This window comes from Lacerta agilis, chromosome 5 (genome assembly GCF_009819535.1).
Source record: "Lacerta agilis isolate rLacAgi1 chromosome 5, rLacAgi1.pri, whole genome shotgun sequence".
Taxonomy (NCBI): domain Eukaryota; kingdom Metazoa; phylum Chordata; class Lepidosauria; order Squamata; family Lacertidae; genus Lacerta; species Lacerta agilis.
This window is the reverse complement of record NC_046316.1, coordinates 61997965-62018270: the sequence shown is the minus strand read 5'-3', so window position 1 is coordinate 62018270 and position 20306 is coordinate 61997965. Positions and strand designations below refer to the sequence as shown.

The 20306-nt window shown below is 40.2% G+C and overlaps 1 protein-coding gene across 2 annotated transcripts in view; it reads left to right on the top strand.

Annotated features, from left to right (window-relative positions):
• The window catches only part of GPC1 (glypican 1), a 190339-nt gene that overhangs the window by 111559 nt on the left and 58474 nt on the right, over positions 1-20306 (top strand). The gene's annotated exons all lie outside the window — the stretch shown is intronic.

Sequence of the window (20306 nt, the reverse complement as noted above, 5' to 3'; positions counted from 1 at the left end):
CATTCTTTGCTGTAGCCCTTTTATGGAGGGATGCAGTGTAATTCCAGTAGTGTAGGCATGAAGGATTTAGGAATGAAAGGATCAGTACAAAAATAAATGACTGTTGAGCTGACATTTCAGTGGACTGGAAGATAGGAGAATGGTAATATTTTTTTCCACATATTTCTGTTTAAAGCAGAAGATAAGTGCATGAAATGTTATCTGTTGGATCAGATTAGGCTGGTTTGGGCCAAGCTTCATAGAACTTGCTAAAACTAGCCACCAGTGGCCTGTTACTTATGAGTGCTACACACTCAGTACTCTTTGCTTTTAAATGAACACATGAGCAGGAAGATCACATTGTGCCACACACTCTACTTTCATGTATTGTCCAAAGTCACTGTCCTTTCATATCATAGGCACAACATCTATGTTGCTTTTTGTGCTTGTGAACACAAATCCTTTGACACTGTTTGGGCAGGATGGTGTGCACATTGCAGCTGCTAGTGGAAGAACTCTGCTAATGTTTATAGAGGGGATGGGGAGGCAAAGCAAGAAGGATTCAGAAGAAATCTTAAGGCCAGCCAGAACTGTGTGTTGTGGGAGAAGGAAGCTGGAAATTTGGAAGTGGGGCAGAACCTGTGATCCTCCAGATGTTGGTCATGCTGGCTGGGGCTGATGGGAGAACCACAGGTTAACTACCTTTATTCCAGAGCTCAGCCAAGGAATAAGTGGGACAAACACTGTAAGCTACAACAGGGATCTAAGGAATGGAGAGATTAAGTAAAAAGAAGAAAAGGCTAAGGAGAAAGTTGATCCGAGGCATGGGATCTTGGAGGCAGAGGGTCTACACCCCAGTGTATTCATGCAGAAGAGTTGTTAGATAATTACATTATTTGATTAAATTTTCCCTGATGTTTAAACTTAATAATTCAAGTAAAACAGAGCAGCTATAGAGCTGCTGTTTTTAGCTCATTTTAATGTATTCATTATATTTTGTAGTATCCAATCTGATAATGTATTTGAAGGGTAGAGTATGCTTTTTGTAAGTCAACCTGATAATGTATTTGATGGGTGTGTTATAAGTTTTAGTAATAAATATACAGTCTAGATTAGCCTTACCCATCCTTATGCAGTCCAGAAATTTTGACCTTGGCTGGGACTGGTGGGAGTTCTGGTCCAAAATATCTGAGTCACCTGATGTCATCACAGCATCAAGTGATTGACTGGTGGGTGGGGCTTCCCACCTGTCAAACTTTCTTCACTGGTGTGCATAGAGCTAAGGATCCAACCTACCAGCCAGATTCCATTCCCCATTCCTGCTTTAACAGGTGTGTTTAAGCAGAATTCTGTTCACTGTAGTTTCTAGAGGGCAACAGGGCCATTAAGTAAAAGTAAAAGCTGAATTTCACATACATGCCCCAACTAGAAAATTAACTGGCAGTAGACTTTCTAGTCCTGCTATAGATGAGGCAATTTCTGCTTTGTTTTACAGTGCAGCCTCCTCATTGGCACAACAGCAACTGGAGCTGTTACAACGCATGTAGGCAGCAGATTCCTGTGATCCTGGCCGTGTGCTGCAAAGCACAGTTGGGAACAGAGCAAATGCAGCAACTTCCTCTCTGGAATATCCTCATACCATTTGTAGGAAGTTTTGCCAATCCAAGCACATTGTGCATAGCCCATGTCAGCCCCCCATTAGCCCTGGGGATTAGTAGGGGGTTAATGTGGGTCAAAGAACCACATAACCAAAGCTCTAAAGTAGCACAACCAACCCCTTAAATTGGTCTTACCCTCTTTTAGGGCTGTATCACATACTTGTACTAGAAGATTATGAGCCCCATGTAGAGGGGGGGAAATGTGTGCATGGTGACTTGTGGAATGTTTATTCTGCAGTTCTGCAAACTGTGTATTTTGTGTCAAAATGCGCACTTGTACAGTACTTCACAAGAGGTGCAGGGTCAGGTGCACTCCAGGGAGCTTTATGTCAGAAAAGTGTTAAGTGAGAAGTAGCTCATGGCTTGAAACTCCTGTGGAAGTCCTGCTAACCAAAGTGTGCGTAGGTTGGTTCAGTGACTGAAAGGTGCCTTCAGAATTGGTGCTGTAAATTCATCCCGCTTTCTTGTTTTGTGGCTGTTTGGGAGGCAGGGTTTTTGTTTTTTTAAACTTGACAAGCACAGTGTGTCATCCCACAAACTGGTAAGTCTGAGACCTTATGTAGGAGAAGTAAACAAGGCTCGGAACAAAGGGAAATAAGACCCTTTATTCCTCTTGGAAGCTAGGCGATAGGAAGCCTTGAGCAGTCCTGCTGCCTTTATGGTGTGGAGAAAGTGGGGGTATCTACCTTCAGAAAAACACAAACAACAGGAAGTGATTTATGTTGATCCTGCCGCTTTCAACAGGAATCAAGCCTTGGCAAAGAGGCAATTCCTTCTCATGCAGTGAGCAGCAGCTTCCCTCACTGTTTTTGGTTTAACTAAACATGGGGGCGAGATGTCTATCAAAAGCACATTCCAGAACTTGGGGAGATTAAACCTGACAGAGAGCTGCCTCAGGGAAGCAAGGGCTTCTATTCACCTGTAACAGCTTGAGCACCTGGAGGTTTTCTTTCCCCACACAGCCCCTTCTCCTCTCATTAAAGCTGCCAGCTTCCATTGTAGGCTTACGGGCATGGTTTAGTGTGCGCGCAGCAGTTTGTTTTAAAGAATGACACGGGCACAATCTCTCTTTCTTAAAGTCTGCTGACTGAATGAGAAGACAATGCTTCTGGGTTCACTGGACAAGGAATAACATACCTAAAACAGAGAGCAGAAAGCTGACATCTATCATGAGCTGCTGTGTTTAAAATAACTGAAATTTAGGTCAGAAGAGTAAAGTGTTTTTCTTCAGCTCTGTACACAGCGGGGAAGCAGATGTTACCATGTTGTGTCTCAGATGGATCTGTGGTGTTCAGAAAACAGTGGGATGACATCTGTTTTGGGACTTCAAATGTAGATCAAGCTTTTCTGTGATATGCGATTGAGCTCGCTAAGCTAATGAAGTACTGTCAGTTGTTTCAGAGGACAGCATTGGTGGAGTTCACTTTAATGTTCAGGGGGACTAATGTCTAAACCCCCTTTGAAACCGCCTGTATTGTAGAGTATACTGTCAATCGGTCCAGCTTTGATTACAAAAATGTGATGTTACCATCAACCACTGAAGAGACATGATGATGAATACGGTCCCAGTCATCCAGCTGGCTTGAGTTCAGAACTGTAAAGTGAGATAGGATCAGCTAAATTCCTTCTGCAGCCTTCTTCCAAGAATCCTGTTACACCAGCCAAGGTCTGATGCACCAGAATTTGATTAGCAGTAATTAACACCAAGATAACAGCTCCTACCATTCTTCCCCACCCCCCTGCCCCAAGTAATGCAACTAAACGTTGTTCCTCATGAGTGCTGCAATATAATTTATAGTAATACTGATACTAGGGTCTGTGTATGTGTGATTTATCTATTGTATAATACTGCTGTTAATACAGTATTATGCAGAGGTTGGTTGTAGGGGGATTTGGTGTCCCATTTTACAAAAAAAAAATGGAGGTGCCATTTGACAGTTTGCCCTTCCTCAGATGCATTGTGGGGGTGAAATTACCACTGATAACAATGGCTCTCAAAGTGAACCATTCACAGTGGGATCAGGTGTTAAACAGGGTTGTGTTATCGCCCCAACTCTATTTATTATTTTCATTGCCAAGATCCTACACTTTGTTGAGGGGAAACTCCCCAGTGGAGTAGAAATCAATATCGAACAGATGGAAAGCTCTCTAATCTGAGTGGGCTGAAAGCAAAGAGTAAAATTACTGTAACTTCCATCATAGAGCTTCAGTATGCAGATGACAATGTAGTGTGTGCACACTCAAGAGGATGATCTCCATACCATCCTAAATATCTTCACAGAAGCTTACGAAAAGCTTGGCCTATCGTCCAACACCCAAAAAACCAAAGTGCTGCACCAACAAGCACAAAACAACCCCTCTGTAGTACCACAAATCCAACTCAAATGGTGTAACATTGGAAAGTGTTGATCGCTTCTCCTACCTGGGCAGTTAAAGGCTGACATTGATGCCAAAATCCAGCATTGCCTGAGCTCTGCAAGTGCAGCTTTGTCCCAATTGAAGTGCAAAGTGTTCACAGGGAAACCAAAATGCTTGTTTACAAAGCTATTGTATTACCAACCTTACTGTATACTTGTGAAGCATGGACCACTTATAAACACCATCACCAGCTCCTCGAAAAATTCCATCAACAGTGTCTCAAAAAAAATTTACACATCACTTGGGAAGACAGGCGAACTAATGCCAGTGTACTGGAAGAAGCAAAGATCACCAGTTTCAAAGCAATGATTCTTCAACATCAACTTCGTTGGACTAGTCATGTTGGGTGGGTGCTTCATTATCTTCTTCCAAAGCAACTACTCTATTCCAAACTTAAAAATGGAAAGCTGGTGGTCAACAAAAGAGGTTTAAAGATTCTCTCAAGGCAAATCTTAACCGACAATTGGGAAACACTGACCCGCGAGTGCTCCAGTTGGACAGCAGCCTTTACCAAAAGGTGTCATGGACTTTGAAGACGCTTGAACTCAGGATGAAAGGGAGAAACGTGGTGAGAGGAAGGAACGTTTGGCAAACCCTCACCGTGACCAACTCCCACCCGGAATCCTATGTCCCCGCTGTGTAAGGATATGTGGCTCCAGAATTGGTCTCCACAATCATTTAAGACTGTGTCCATGGAAGACAATCTTACTCGGCTACAAGCAATTGCCAAAGAAGAAGATAAAGGATGACTGCCTCCCTGGGAAAGTAGAAAGGGAAAACAAAAATGGTTAAAAAGAAGGCAGCTCTGGCTATGCTGCTGCCCCTGACTGTTTAAAAATAAAAATGTAAATCATCTGTCCCCACAAGTGCTTCCCCATATCCATCAGAAGTTCTTCACCCTACTTCTTTCTTCCCCTCCACTTTGGCCTTCCTCCACTCCTGTGAATGTGTCATAACATTCCTCTTGTGAACCATGGCCCTGTGGCAGGGGCAGGAATTGAGCTGGGGTGGCTCAGTTTTCAGGTGGAGCACCAAACCTATACAGGAAATATACTACCAGTCTGGCAGATTCTTCAGGTGGCAGGAATTGATGGGAGGCAGTTGCAGACAAGGGAGAAAGGTAGTGGAAAAACTGACCAGGATCCAGGAGTGCTTGTGTTTAGAATCCAGATGGCCTGCTCCAATTAATCAGAGCTTCACTCTGAATATGTGAACAAGCCATTAAACTGTAATCACACTGCTTAATCAATTAATTCCTGCAACCCTAGTCTTTAATCATTGAAAAGCTTTGACTTAGCTGTTTTCTGGACTTCCGGGCATAAGGAAAAAGAGATGTAGCATTGCCTTATCCTTGGTTTCCATGCAAAGATTCAACCTGAAACCAGTGCAAAAAAAAACCTGGAATGTAGGGATATTTTTATTACCGTCTTTCAACACCTTTCTCTTTTGCTCCTTCATGAGAGTAAGGAAGAAAAAGAAGAAAGGCCTGTTGACCTTGGCTCAAGAAGTAAGATATTTTTGCAAGGCTTACCAGCTTTAAGGAATTTCTCATACTTTGGATTTACTGTACAAGCATGTTATAGTACAGGAGCCCACATCATACCTTGAACCATGTGAACTACATCAATTCCACACTGGTCACATACCATCTACATTCCTGATCAGCAGTGGAAGTTGTCACTGGCAGAAAACCTGGATGAGTGGTGAGCAGACATTTACGGTTTCCTGGACCTTTCCTCATTAATACTCCCATGCCCTTGTTTGTGCCCATACAGTACCCAAGTGTGATGGGTACTGTGTACCTAGTGAAAGTGTAACATCCTGAAGAGGCTATACCATCTGGACAGAAAAAGCTAAGGGAAAGTAAGAAAACCAGAGAATGGAACAACTTATTCTTTGTAGTACCGTCAGAGACATAATAGTAGACTAGATGGACTTTGGTCTGATCCATCACAATACTACTACTTCTTTTTTAATTACCATTTTGCCTAACTGCTCAGATACAAGCAAATGAACAATTGGTAACCACATGTTCCCCTAACTACATATTCTCTTGGTACTGCTTAAATTAGACAGTAAATGGTACTGTTGCAGGAAATACTGTAGCCTGAGAAAGAGTGTGTGTGTGTGTGTGTGTGTGTGCGTGCGTGCGTGCGTGCGTGCGTTTCATGGAAAGGTCCCAATTTCAGTCCCTGACAGCTCCAGCTAAAAAGAGGTAGGAAGTTATGAGTAAAGCCTGTGTTGAAGAGCCACTGCCAGTCAGAGTAGACAGTACTGGGTTAGACGGACAAATAATGTGACCTAGTGTAAAATAGCTTCCTGTGTTTCTCAGAGTCCTTTGAAACATTTGTGAAAACAATGCCATCTCCACCTGTGATCACGTAAGAAACTGCTTGGCATGCTCAGTTTTACACCCAAGGCTACAGCAGCATTGTTCCTCTTTACTACTTTTTGTTCACCTCTAGTCTTTAATGACCTGCGCTATATATATAGCTAAGTTCTCCTCTTGTTGTAGAGATGGGTAAGGGATTGGATTTTCTTCCAATTCCCTCTCTGCTCACTCAGGCTGAATATGAATGACAATGTCATGCATTGCATTTGTTCTTTTAAAATGTTTAGGGGTACTCTCATTTTCCTACTCATATTGAAATACTGCCCCTCAATGAGGCCAAACATAGATTCACAAAATATTTAGGGGTATGCGTATCCCTGCGTCCCCCCAGAAAAAAGCACTGGTGTACCTGTTACTGGTGCACTATAGCATAGCTGCTGAATCAGGGCCCTTAGAAGAAAATCATTAATCAAGTTTACATCTCCCTTAAAATGAATGTTAGTCAAGTTAGTATAAAGAAACAACAACTAAAGGTCATTTCCTCCAACATGCAAGATGCTAGAAAATATTTGCTACAGTGTCTGGATTCAGGGTAGAAACTGCTGGAGCCAACTCAGCTGTTAAGATGGCCTCAAACAGCAGAGTGGTTTCCTTGTAAAACATAAAGCCCTGTTTTAATGCCAGTAAAAATGAATAAATTGGTCCTTGAAGAGTAATAAATGGCAATAAACATATTGCTTTGCAGCATGTGGTAAACTTGCTATTGAGATTCACTTCTGTAGGGAATGGGCTGCTGTTTGGTTAACACACACCTCTAAAGCAGTGGCATCAAACTGTGTTATCCCATTTTCCTTTTGTTCTTTAGCAAAAGCTGTGATTCATTTTCAAAATAAACTTCAAAATGCCAGTATTTTAAATGATGCCAGCTAACATCAGTTTCCAGGTGCCAATAGGTTTTAATCAACACAGTTCTCAACACTTTCTATGCCACTCTGCCTCCCCTGCCAGAGTGGTTTAAATGAAGAAGACTTTGAGAACAAAAGCTTGACTACAGCAGTCCTTTCCTTCCTGGCATGTCCTTCTCATACCTCATTCCCCTTCCTGCCATCCAAAACATTTATTGCCAAAATAATTAACTTCATTTGGTGTTCAACAAAAGGGGCACCCCTCCTCTGTTGCCTTCCCTTAGGTTGGATCGCCACAGGAAGCAGAATGAAGGAGAAGGAAACTCCTGATGTGCTTGGCTCATAAGGGAGTAGACTGTACCTCTCTAGAATACAACTTTTGCAAGCTCTCATGTTGTTAAAAGAAACAACCCCAAATATTAGCATGTTAGGGAAAGAGGTTTTAGACCAGAGGCATGGTGGCCAAATGCAGGGGGGAGGGCCCAGCCCCTCCACCTGACCCATGGCTTTCTCCCCGATAGTACTTCTGATTTTTCTTTCATTTATATTATTCATGCTTGTTATATTATTACTATAAATTTTGTACATTATAATGCAATTGTCATTACCTTTGGCTAGCACAATAAACTTACAATGAATGAATGAACGGGAAGAGGTTCTGAAATGTTCAGCAGTTCCCCGGTTTCCTTTTGGCTGAGCTTAAACTCTAGTCTTTTTCATCATCACATACATGCATACATATGTGCCTAGCTGCACTTCATTGTGCATGATATTAGTTTCATATGAGCCCAGTCATTTCTTGTAGGCACTTAATGGCCTTAAAATACTCAATTATTGTTAGGTTCTTGCAATTAATGTGCAGAAGGTCATCAGCTGATTACCAGAGTCTCTGTGTTGATTACTTTTTTTATTACGGAGAGATTAAGTCAGCTATATAAATATGTTTTATGTCCTTGTAATAAGTTCAGAATACCATGGAATACAATTTAAACAATTCTAGCCTATGCAGCCACAGAAACAAAACATGGAACAAAATATTTGACCTTTCTTGGCGTTGGTGAGTAGTAAATGATTGTTTACTAGTCTTGACATTCATTTTCTTACTCTTTGGCTTCATTATAAGAACAACATATAAAGGCTGCAAACCAGTCAGATGCATAAAAATTGTTGCTGTTGTTCATACTTTCCTAGCAATGAGCCCCACGGAACATAATCTGCCTTTCTCCCAAGTAAACATGCCTAGGATTGTGCTGCAAATCACCCATTTAGGCTCCAATCTTCAACACGAATGAGCCCCATTGAATATGGTGGGACTTGCCTTTGAGTAAACAAGCATAGGATTGTACTGCACAGCTCCCATTTTGATTTTCTGAAATAACGAGACTTTTTAATATATATCAAAAAAACCCAACAACCTAGCGCTAAACTAGGCCTATATTGTGTGACAGGTTGAGCACTGCAAGGTGCTTTAGTGTTCACGCGCATGCATTTACATATATTTGCACATCATTTTCCACTCAGGGATTTACATTCTGGAGGTCCCGGGGAAGGAGAGGAAGCCAGAAGAATGGCAACTGCAGCAACTCACGTAAACAACATTTGTTGTTTTCTGGATGGGTACCAGAAAATAAGGGAATGTCCCTGGTAAACAGTGACATATGTAACATATGGCACTCACTGGACCAGCTCAAACAAATCTAATGAAACTTTATTTCATTCCTTCTTTATTTGGAGGGGTGGGGGAGTGGAACCCCTTCGCTACCTGTCTCTTCCTCTGCCTGTGTTCTTGGATAATCTGCTACGAACCTATGAATTCATATGTGTTTTAACTCTTTATTTGCTACTGCACATGCCCCCTCTGTGGGCTTTCTCAAAGGCCAGGGGAATTTTATTAGAGACGTGTTGGTCTGTACACACAGATGCTACCGGACTGTGAATAAATATAAAGAACGTGCCAGATTGATTATTTCTGAAACAGAAATAATACAGCTAGAGAGAGATGAGAGGAAATAATCTCAAACGGTGAACAACATTTAAAGGAATAATGAGTTACAGCAGCATGACAGTGGGCAATATTTCCTTTTTTTTTCCTTCAAAGGATGAGACGATTAATTTTCATTGGAAGGATTAAATAGATTGGAATCTGTGCTGTCATAAAAATGGCTGCCTCCCTCATGTGCAATATATTTGAAAGGGACAACTGTTCCAAGATAACGGTTGGTATCTATGCAGACCACAAAGAGCAATGTGGCTGAAATGTTTCCTCACCAGAAAGAGTGATTGGCTGTGGCACATGGACTGAGCATTCTGTCATTCGAACTGGGCTGTTTGATATTTTCTTGTGTGTGTGCACATGCAAAGGCTGGGTCCAACAGTCACAAATTTACAACCTTGCCGATCCAGAAAGTGTAGTTTAGTGTATACAAATCTTACAATAAATCTGTAAAGTGTTTTGTGCAGTGAATTAGTCCAGAAATAAAGGGTTCTCAGTGGAATGGTGAACTACCAAGTATGCAAGTCCAGAAATAAAGCAGTTTCCTTAAATTTATGTTGTGAACTGCCCTGAGATCTATGGATGAGGAGCAGTATACAATTGTTGTTGTTTTCGTTTTCTTTCTCAGAGCAGATATCACTTGCCCCAAATTAAAAGCAGTTTCAGTGTAGTTCACAAACCACCATTGATTGCAGAATGTTAGGCAGCATTTATTCAAGGAATTGAGGAGAAGTTATTGTTGTGTGTGCTTGCAACAAAACTATTCTGTAATAGTTGTCCAATGAACTCATGTCAGAGAACTTGCAATTGCTTATTTGCAGATCTTTATACGTGAGGAGAGTCTAACATTCTAATGTACCAAAATAGCCAGCACAGACCAAATCAATGTTTACAAACTCAATAGTACATTAGGAAATATATAGGAAATCTTTCGAATAAATATGCATTATCTCTAGATTATACACACACGTTCTCCAAATTGCTTCCATTTCTATAGGTTAAATGAATGATTCACATTAATGTAAACAAGAACATTAGCCCTTGGATTCTAATCCTAAATTCAGTAATGAGGAAGGAAGGAAATCTCATTGGACTAGATGAGAATTCTAGTTGTAAGTTCACATGCTAAATTCAGATTGCAGTTAGCTTTTGCCCATACTGTAGTTCCTTTCTGTTTTATTTTAAATAGGAAAGATTTCATGTCTGTTCTAGGACCCAGATCCAACAAAATTAAGTTGGGGGGTGTGAGGCTCTAATCCTAAACACTGGAGAATAAAGCCCCAACAAATTGATTTGGACTTACTTCTGTGTAAGCTTGCATAGAATTGCATTGTACGGTAAATACCATTGAAACCACTGAACTATGCCATTGAGACTTAGTTGTGATTAACTTTAGCTAGGTCAGCATAGAGATCTTCACAGGTTCATCATCTGCTTCATCATCTCACTTTGCTATACATGCAAGACACTAGATAAACTATAGCTAATACAACTGTGCATCATGCAGGTCAATTGCACTTTGCTTAATCCACCTCACAAGGTTGTTGTGAAGATAACATATGGAAGATCTTTGTATGCTACCCTGAGTTGCTTGGAGGATAATTAATACGTCTAAAAGTTTACATGTAATTGCTGTTTATATTTCTAGAGACAGTGCTAAACTGCATAGTGATCAAATTGTTTTACTTGCAATTATTTATAGTTAATGATATTTTTAATTACAGAAAAATCAAAGTACAAAATACAATATTAAATTCTCATTTAAAAGTAGCTTCATTTTAATACTTACAATAAATCTTTTTAAAAGATTTGTTAAGTTGGAAGATTAATGTGCCTTATTTCCCCAAGAATTTGGAATGGTTTTCATTTGTGTGAAGGACAGATTAAAGACTTATACATGAACAAAAGAAAATCTGAGTTTGAGATGCTTGAGGAATTCTTTCATTGGCTGGAAGATTCCTTATATGCTACATCCCTATCCAACCTATCTTTCTGTTTGCTCTTTTCTCTGTTTATATTGCTATTTTAGTTGTCATTGGGCAGGTTTCTGTAAATTACAAATAAAAGTAGCATAATACAGAAAGAAGATGCACTGTTCATCTGATATGTTATGAATGCTAAAGCCTTTTCTGCAAGTACAGTATGTGTGTGTTTGTGTGTGTGTGTGTGTGAGAGAGAGAGAGAGAGAGAGAGAATGTGAAAAAATGATGAAATATGACAAAATATTTTTTTGTAATTTAAGAGCAGCTATAGTTTAAAAAACAGGACACCCACCCCTCCACACTTGTAGCTTGAGACTGTAGCATACTGCGGGCTACACTGCAAGTGTACAGATCAAGGATACATTGGGTGGTATAACTTAGTTTGGAGGTTTAGTTATAATGCTATTTCCTCAGGTGCACAGGCCCATACTTTTCCAAGTTATTGGCTTTGTTTTTTAATCCTGATAAGGTGGTATTGAATTCTGACATAGTCTCTGAAGTATCTTCTCTCCTTTGGTTCCAAAGTTTAGTAATAAAATGCTGGGGACTAGGTATAAAAACTGGGTTTAGAAAGGCATCTTGATGTGGGTGTGCAGGGTTTTGATCTCCACAAAGCTCATTTTCAGACACATGCTTCCCAACAAAAGAAGGAATCCAAGGTGCATGTGACAGCTCTGAGAAGGTCGAGAGGCCACACTCTTTCATCTAATTGAGTTTAGAAAATGTTATATCAGGCAAAGGAGAAGGTGAGGCAGAGTCATAACAGATGAAAATGATAGCCAGGATGTACCTTTGTGCTGGAAAAAAATCAAATTATGCGCCAAGAAATAAGAACAAGCGTAAGAAGAGTCCTGTTGGATCAGACCAAAGGCCAATCTCACCCATCATCCTATTTCCCACAGTGGCCAACAAGTTGCCTATGGGAAGTCCACAGGCTGAACATGAGAGCAATAGACCTCTCCCACTGTTGTTCTCCAGCAATTGGTATTCAGAGGCATGCTGTTCCATTTTCAGCAGGGTTGAAACAGAGTGCAGCACCAGAAGGGGCTCTGACACAACCCTATTGGCGCTTATTGAGACCTGTGCATGCACTGGACACATTGATCTTCTCTGCAGATGATGGCAGGCAGATACACATGCCTGGGCTGACATTTTTAGGAAGGGAGTCTGAAGAGCCGAAGCAAATAATGATCACAAGAGATAGAGTGATAGGCCTCATTGATCATTAAAAATCAGCAAAGTCCAGATGACATCTTATCTAAGAGTTTGTAAAGAACTCAAATGTGAGATTGATGATCTTCTGACATGTACCTTGCCCCTAAGATTGGCCTCTGTGCCTGGGAATAAGACAATGGTCATTTTAACATCAGTTCTGTAAAAGGAATACAGGTGGAATGCAAAAAATTACAAGCCATTTCACTTAGCATCTGTTCCCGATAAATTGGTAGAAACCATTATTAAAAATTAAATGAACAAGCATATAGAAGGACAAATCGCCCTCAAGAAGAATCAACATTGCTACTGCAAAGGTAAATCCTGTCTGTGAAATCTTTTAGAGTCAACAAGCATGTGGATAAGGGTGATCCAGTAGAAATGGTGTACTTCGACTTTGAAAAAGCTGTGTACAGTGTCCAGGCTGCTTATGCATCAGCCAAAGAACTGGAAGCAAAGGGTAGGAATAAATGGATTGTTCTCACAGTGGACTGATGTAAGAAGTGGGGTCCCTAGGAGTCAGTATTAAAATCAGAACTTTTTAACTTGCTTATAAATGCTCTGGATTTGGGGGTAAACAGTGAGGTGAACAAGTTTGCAAATGATACCATTCATGTGGAGAATGTGGGTAGAGAGAAGTTCCTCCCCCACTCCCACCCCCTACTTCATAATACTGGAACATGGAGTCATCTGATAAAGCTGAAGTGTGGGAAATTGAGGACAAAGAGAAGTTATTTTTCATACAGCAAGTAGTTGAGCTGTAGAATTTGCTTCCACGGGATGTAGGCATGACCACCAACTTAGATGGCTTTGAAAGAGGATTTAACAAATTCATGGACGATAGGACTATCAGAGGCTACTAGTCACATTGCCTCTATATTTGCTTCTGGGAAACAGGATGTTGGATAAATATGGCCTTTTGTTCTGATCAAGCAAGGCTCTTCTTACATTCTGGCTAGCCACTGATCTTTCCAGAATTTCTCTCGGGAGCCAGGAGTCCCTCAACCCCCAGATATTAATGTTTTCCCACATCTGCCTTACACACTGATGTATGTAATGGGAAAGCAATGATTTGGGGGAAGTGAACAATACAGACATTGGTCTGTTTCACAAGAGTCACTGGACTGTCTTTTGAGAACTGCCTGGGAACTGCCTTAGAAAAAGCAGAGAACCTGTTAAATGTCTCCGTTTGAACGGCTTGCCACCAAGCATTATCTCCAGAACATAACATTTTTATGTAAACTGACCCACTGTGTTGTAAGGCAACAGAGCTACTCCTGATGAGTCTCTGACTTAGAGAGAAGCTGAAAATTGTTACTTTTCAAATGAAAGACTTGTAATGGCTCTAAATAGAGCTAGCCAGTGTATTTGCTGTAACCTCCTTAGTCTAATTGTTAGTTGTTGCTTTAGAGCTGCTTCTGGGTTTTAATTTGTGCTGTGTATGAATACTGCCCCTTTACTGTAAAAACCACATGCCTCTTTCTGCAGATAAATTTCCTAGACCTTATCAGAGTTCCAAGAATGTTCTCATTCCCCACCCTTTCGCTTTAGACCCACCCGTCTCTGAGGTTCCTTGCTCCCTACTGAGCATTTTTGTCACCCTGGCCATAATGTTTCATTCTTAGAACGCCACACAATAGAAGCTCACTATTTCAGTGGTCATTTGTAATGAAATCTATTTTTATTCTTTCATATGATGTCTTGCATTCTTTGTTGATACTTTAGATGGTGATTTGGGGGGGGGGAGAAGCATTGCTTAAGAAACCCATTTAATTTCTTATATTTAGGCCTCAACTTTAAGTTACCTCCTTCCCCACCCACCCCCCTTTTTAATAGCTTGGGCAGCATAACTAAATCCATGGTTCTTGGAATAACGGAACTTTTCTTTACATATAGATATATTATTCGACATACGAATTTTTCGACGTACGAATTAAAAAAGTGCCCGCACGCCTACGATTTTTTCAACATCCGAAGGACATCCATTGGCGGTTTTAGATGGGGTTTACTCAACTTACGAATTTTAGATGTGGTTTACTCGACTTACGAATTTTTCTGAATTTTTCGTTTCCAATGCATTCCTATGGGGAAGTCGCTTTTTCGACTTACGAATTTTTCGACCTACGAATGTGCATTTGGAATGGATTAAATACATAAGTCGAGGTACCACTGTATATATAATTGTTGTGGTAGTTGGTCTAATTTGTTTGATTAAAACCGACAGTCTTCACAAAGGGGTGGGGAAAGGGGCATAGCTGTCAATCTTCCCCTTTTTTGATGGAAATTCCCCTATCAGTACTATACTATAGACTATAATACTGATAGGGGAATTTCCAACAAAAAGGGAAGGTTGACAGCTATGGAAAGAGGTACATAAAAAAAATCATAAGGATGAAACATATCATCCAAATATAATTTCTCTTTGTAGCATAATTCCATGTTCTGTAGCATATATCTCTCATTTGTCTATGTGTGCATGCCATGAGCACAGACAAAGCAGTTTTATACATAACAAACTTGTTGGTCTCATAAAAGAGAACCACTTTAGTCTGAATAATTTTTATCAGCAAACCTTCCAAGAATTCCAGCTGAAAATGTAGGCACTCCCAACAAAGCTGTAGAACACAATGCCCTCTGGGAACCACACATGCACTGGCATCTACTTACATATTTCCCTTTCAGATAAGCTGTGGGCATAGCCTGAAACTGGAGGGCTGTAAAAGTCTTCCTCAGCTGGTAGAATATTGTATTAGAACGATAAATTTCCGAGTATTTCAAGAAGTAAAAATAGCATATTAAAAATACACCTTGTGCATCAACCAGTTCTGACCTATAAACTGATGTGTTTCATGGCTGTATTATAAACAATGGGTAGTATTCATCTACCATGTCCCAACAAGGCAAGGATTTCCACTTGCACAGTGGAACACCCATCTGCTTCTCCTGTGTGTGCCCTGAGGCCTCCCCAGATCTGCTCCAGAGGGTTAGTGCAATCCATAGAAGAGATTTAGGGAGAGCACGGGTAGGGAAGGAAAGGGTGATAATGTTCCATTGTGCAAACATAATTTTTTTCACTGATAGAACAATAGACTTGGTGCCACATTGGATTACATCCGATGCTGCTCAGCTCATCATACGTTGACATCATTATTTCACAGTTCTTGTTTCAGTTATTTTGGTTTTGGCACTGAGACAGCTTTGGTTATCTTTTTCCTATAGAAAAAAATGGGGGGCATGTTCCAATCTTAACCATGCTGCCCATTCAGGAGGCTTGAAGTTGGTGCCCATCACATGATGGGCATGGCCTTAAACCCTACTTTCTTCATGGATTGGCTGTGTGATTGAATTTCCCTTGAGGAGCTCAGTCATGCAGCCAGCTCAGCCGTGTCTTGAGCTGCCCCACACCTGACGTCACGTATGATGTCTGGTGTGCTGCAGGTGGACGTGGCTTGGGGAAAACAGCCTTGCATGCCAAATTGAGACTCATGCTGGGCCAGTTATGGCCTGTGTGCAATACATGGTCACCCATACTTTATAGGATGCAAAGGGTGCTGAGGTCATTCCATCAGCTATAAAGGGTCAGTAAACCAAGGTTTCGTGTTTCCGTAATGAAAAAAATATATACTTGTTAATATCACTCCTGTAAAAGGTCTGTTGAAAGGGTGATTCCTATGGAGATTTATTTGTTTGAGAGTGATAGCTCTCAGAGTAAAGAAATATTAAAGTTTTAGGATCCACAGTCACCTTAGCCATGGTTTCTGAAACAAGGATAGCAGTGAAGTTTCAGGGGAAACAGTGGGATTCCAGTCAGGAATTTTCCAAACTGCTCACTGGAAATACCACATCTTATGAAAATTTACCAGCATGAAAAAATGAAATAAAACCATTTTGTAATATTTTACAATAGTAACCCTTCAGAAGTCTACTCTGCATTGCACAATTGAGTGTTTTCCTTGTTCTTATTAATAGAAAGGAGGAGAAATATTAAATTCCTTTGAAAACTGAAAGTTTAGGTTTTTTATACTTTCACTAATAAATTCAAGATGTTCATATTAGTAGGATTTGGTGTTATTCTGGTTTATGAGTTCCAAGCAATTTAACCTGTAATTCCCTAGTGATAATTTAAGAGGTCACTAAATTATGCTGGTATACTTTTATATAATTATATTTTTTTTATCACTTCTCAGAACTCATATTTAGCCCTCCCCAGAGCCCACCCATGTTCTGGAGGTGTGGAAGCCTTTAGTTTGCTCCCTTTGAGAGTGCGTAACATCTGTAAATTGTAGTCTATTTATACATAAATCAAGTATATATAGCTCAGATTGTTCATAGACCCAAAATTTTATAACACTGCTACGTGAATGAAACTCGGTAGCTAAGTCAAGGTGTGACTTCCTTTTGTGCTGCGATGCCCCATTTGCTGGGATCCAAAGTATCACACATACAATGTTACACTTGTGCACAAGAGCTTTCTGAATCCCATTCTGGTAGCAACCCCCTGCACTCACCCAAAAGACCACATCTAAAGTAAGGGGCCTTCAAGAGTGGCAGTCCATGAAACCACCAGAAGGACTGTGTACACATCACCTTTAGGCAAAAGTACACATTGGAGGGGAGGAACTTAATCTCGTCCAATATGTAGTTAATAGAACTTGTGACAATGTTCATGCAAGTATTATTGGCAAATAAGGCTTTTGTGTGATCTGTGAATCTGTGGGAGACTGTTAAACTATGGATATCAAGAAAGGCATCAAGCATTGTTTGTTTGCATTTTATATCTGCATCAGGCATCTACATAAACTTTTTGGTTTAAGGGACGCACCACAAGACGCACATTAGAATAGTTAATGGAAGGTTTTCACGGAATTGTAGAGACTACATTCTGTTCTTTTAATGCCAATGATACAGCAGATAATAATGAAAAGTCATATCTGTAAGAACTTGCAATTTGTACATAATGTGTACACCTAGTGAACAATTAATTCTAGAACAGAAGTTCAACAGAAGTTTTTAAGCAACCCTGATTTGCCCTGGAAGATTCAGCTTCTTTTCTTGAAAAACCAGAAAACTTACCATTTTCCAAATCGTGGTGGGTGGGTGATGCCACACTGTGGGTTTTGTATAACCAAACCAGCAGACGTCACCTAGTAACATGAATCATGATGATGCCACAGTGTGCACAAGAGGCTGGGACAAAAACAGTCACTCAACTCACATAAACAGATGACCTTTCTGGGTCATTTCCCTGACATGCAGAATGGTGTCATTGTGATGCATGTTAAGTTTAGGATTGAATCAATGGCCTCATGGGTCAGCAGGAAGCTACTCACTCAGAATCTATAGTGATATAATTTTTTTTTTATGTTTTTGGTGGTGGTATGTGTTAGAAGAATTGCTCAGATTATTCGGAATATAAAAACTTAATTAAATGCACAAATAAAATTACCGGTATCAGCATACTGACATTAAGATCAAAAGTTGTGTCCAACACCCCAGCATTCTATACTAGCAAGTCATCCAAGTGATTTATGTTTGGATATGACAAATACTTTCACAGGGTCTAATAAAAACTCATGTTTTGTTCAGAACTAAGCCCTGTTTCTCTTAACTTTTTTAAAAGGTCATTTCCTTCAAGCATGGAAAAGAGTTATGTTGTTTTCTCTACTTAGTTTTGACTCAACAGTAAGAATCTTACTTTCTTGATCTTTTGATCCAAGCCTGGTAAAACTCACTGCTTTGCATCAGTGTAGGAATGAAGATGAAGCTGAAAACTCATAATCTTGCAAATAATAGTGGTTGGTTGGTACCACACCTTAAGCTTTATAAAATCCAAGCATCTATACCCCAAGCTGCACAGTTCAAACATACATACTACAAATTTAGACCTTAAATAGCATTAGGTTGCTTTTGTTTTATTACCCTGGAGGAAATCATACACACACATATTCCAGAAAATACAGAAACATTAATTGCATCTGTCATCTTGCATAATTTTCATTTAATATGGAAGGGAGGAGCGTAGGATGAAGTCTGCTAAAGTACACCATAAAACAGTTTGACTAGTGGAGGAGATTATGACAAATATTTAATATATAAACATTGATTTTTATATTTGTTGGAAGGTCATTTAAAAGCAGCATGATTTGTTTCAGTAAGCGTATTTCTACATAACACCTCTCACAGCTGTTAACATCCAGCTGTTTCTGGAATGTGATTTTCCTTGTTCTGTGCTGTGACTTTTGAGGATAAATTATGACATATTTTTCAGACAGCTAATTAAGAACAAATAGGCTTGTGCTGACCAGTAATGTATTCTTCACTGCTGAGAGCTGTACATAACTGCAGCCAAATTATGTATCATACAAGCCAGTCCTACCATCATAGATTACCCATTTAGTCTGTCTTACTTGGATTAGGCAGCACTGAGCAGGGCTGTTGCTTGTTCTTATACAAGGAACCCACCCATGGCTGGAATGGTAAGAGACTTTGCCAATGGAATCCATCCCAGAAAAAAAAAGAATGAGGAGGAATAACAAAGGAACGATAAGTCTGTGCATAATCTTGAATTTTTTCAACACTCCCAAATAAGAGCTTTTTGTAACATAGCAAAGTGCATTTTCATGAATCACGTCTATGACATAAAAAAACATAGGAAGACAGGCCTGCTGGATTGGACCCAAAGGCTTTTCTAATCCTGCATCTTGTTTCCCACAGTGGCCAACCAGATGCTCACACGTAGGACGTGACTACAGTAGTCCTCTCCCAATTGCTTTTCCCCAGTGACTGATAAGCAGAGGCATGCTGCCTCTAATCCTGGAGGTGGTATACAGGAGATAGTGTATCATGACCAGTAGCCATTGAAAGCTTTATCCCATTTTTAAGCCAACCAAGATGATCAAGGGTCTGGAAACCAAGCCTTTTGAGGGAGTTGAGTATGTTTAGTCTACAAAAGAGGCGACTTGGAGGCGATATGATAACCATAAACACATGGAAGATGAGGCAAGCTTGTTTTTCTCCTGCTCCGAAGGGTAGGGCCCAAACCAATGACTTCAAGTTAAAAGAAAGGAGATTCCCACTAAACATCAGGAAGAACTTTCTGACAGTAAGAGCTGTTTGACGGTAGAAAGGGCTCCACTGATAGGTGGTAGAGTCACCTTCCTTGGATATTTTTAAGCAGAGGCTGGATGGCCATCTGTCATGGATGCTTTAGTTGAGATTCCTGCATTGGAGGCAGTTGGACAACTCATATTCAGAGTTGAATTGTGGAGTTGGAAGGGGCCCTGAGGATCACCTCAGGGCCCCTTCCAACTCCACAATTCAACTCTGAATATGATTTACCTTGGATTTTTGTGTAACGTGATATGAAGCAAGTAGTTAAGGCCATAAAATGCTAGGTGAATTAAATACGTTGTATAATTGACCAATGCCTGCTGTAACTCTGGTGCAGAGGAGGTGAAACAAGCCACAGAAAAATTGGATGACACCTTTAATTCCTAGTCTGATGCATGTTTTTGCTCTCAGTTGGATGTTGGCAGTGTTCATATAAAACCACAGTCAGCAGATTGCAAACACAACAGAGCAGCTTTCACTGAGATGGAAACACTCTTTAAGGCCAGGTCTTAAAACAAGACCACACACATGCTGATTGCTTTGGGTGCAGTGAATTTATTTTGATGTTAAAATGTCACCAAACATTTTGAAACTATCTAATATCATTTTGTTGATTCCCATAGTCATAATGAGTCAAACCTATAATGTTCTTTTCCTGGTACTTCCTTCATGGAAGAAAAAGAAAGGGGTCTGTGTATCCAGTTAAACACAACTGAG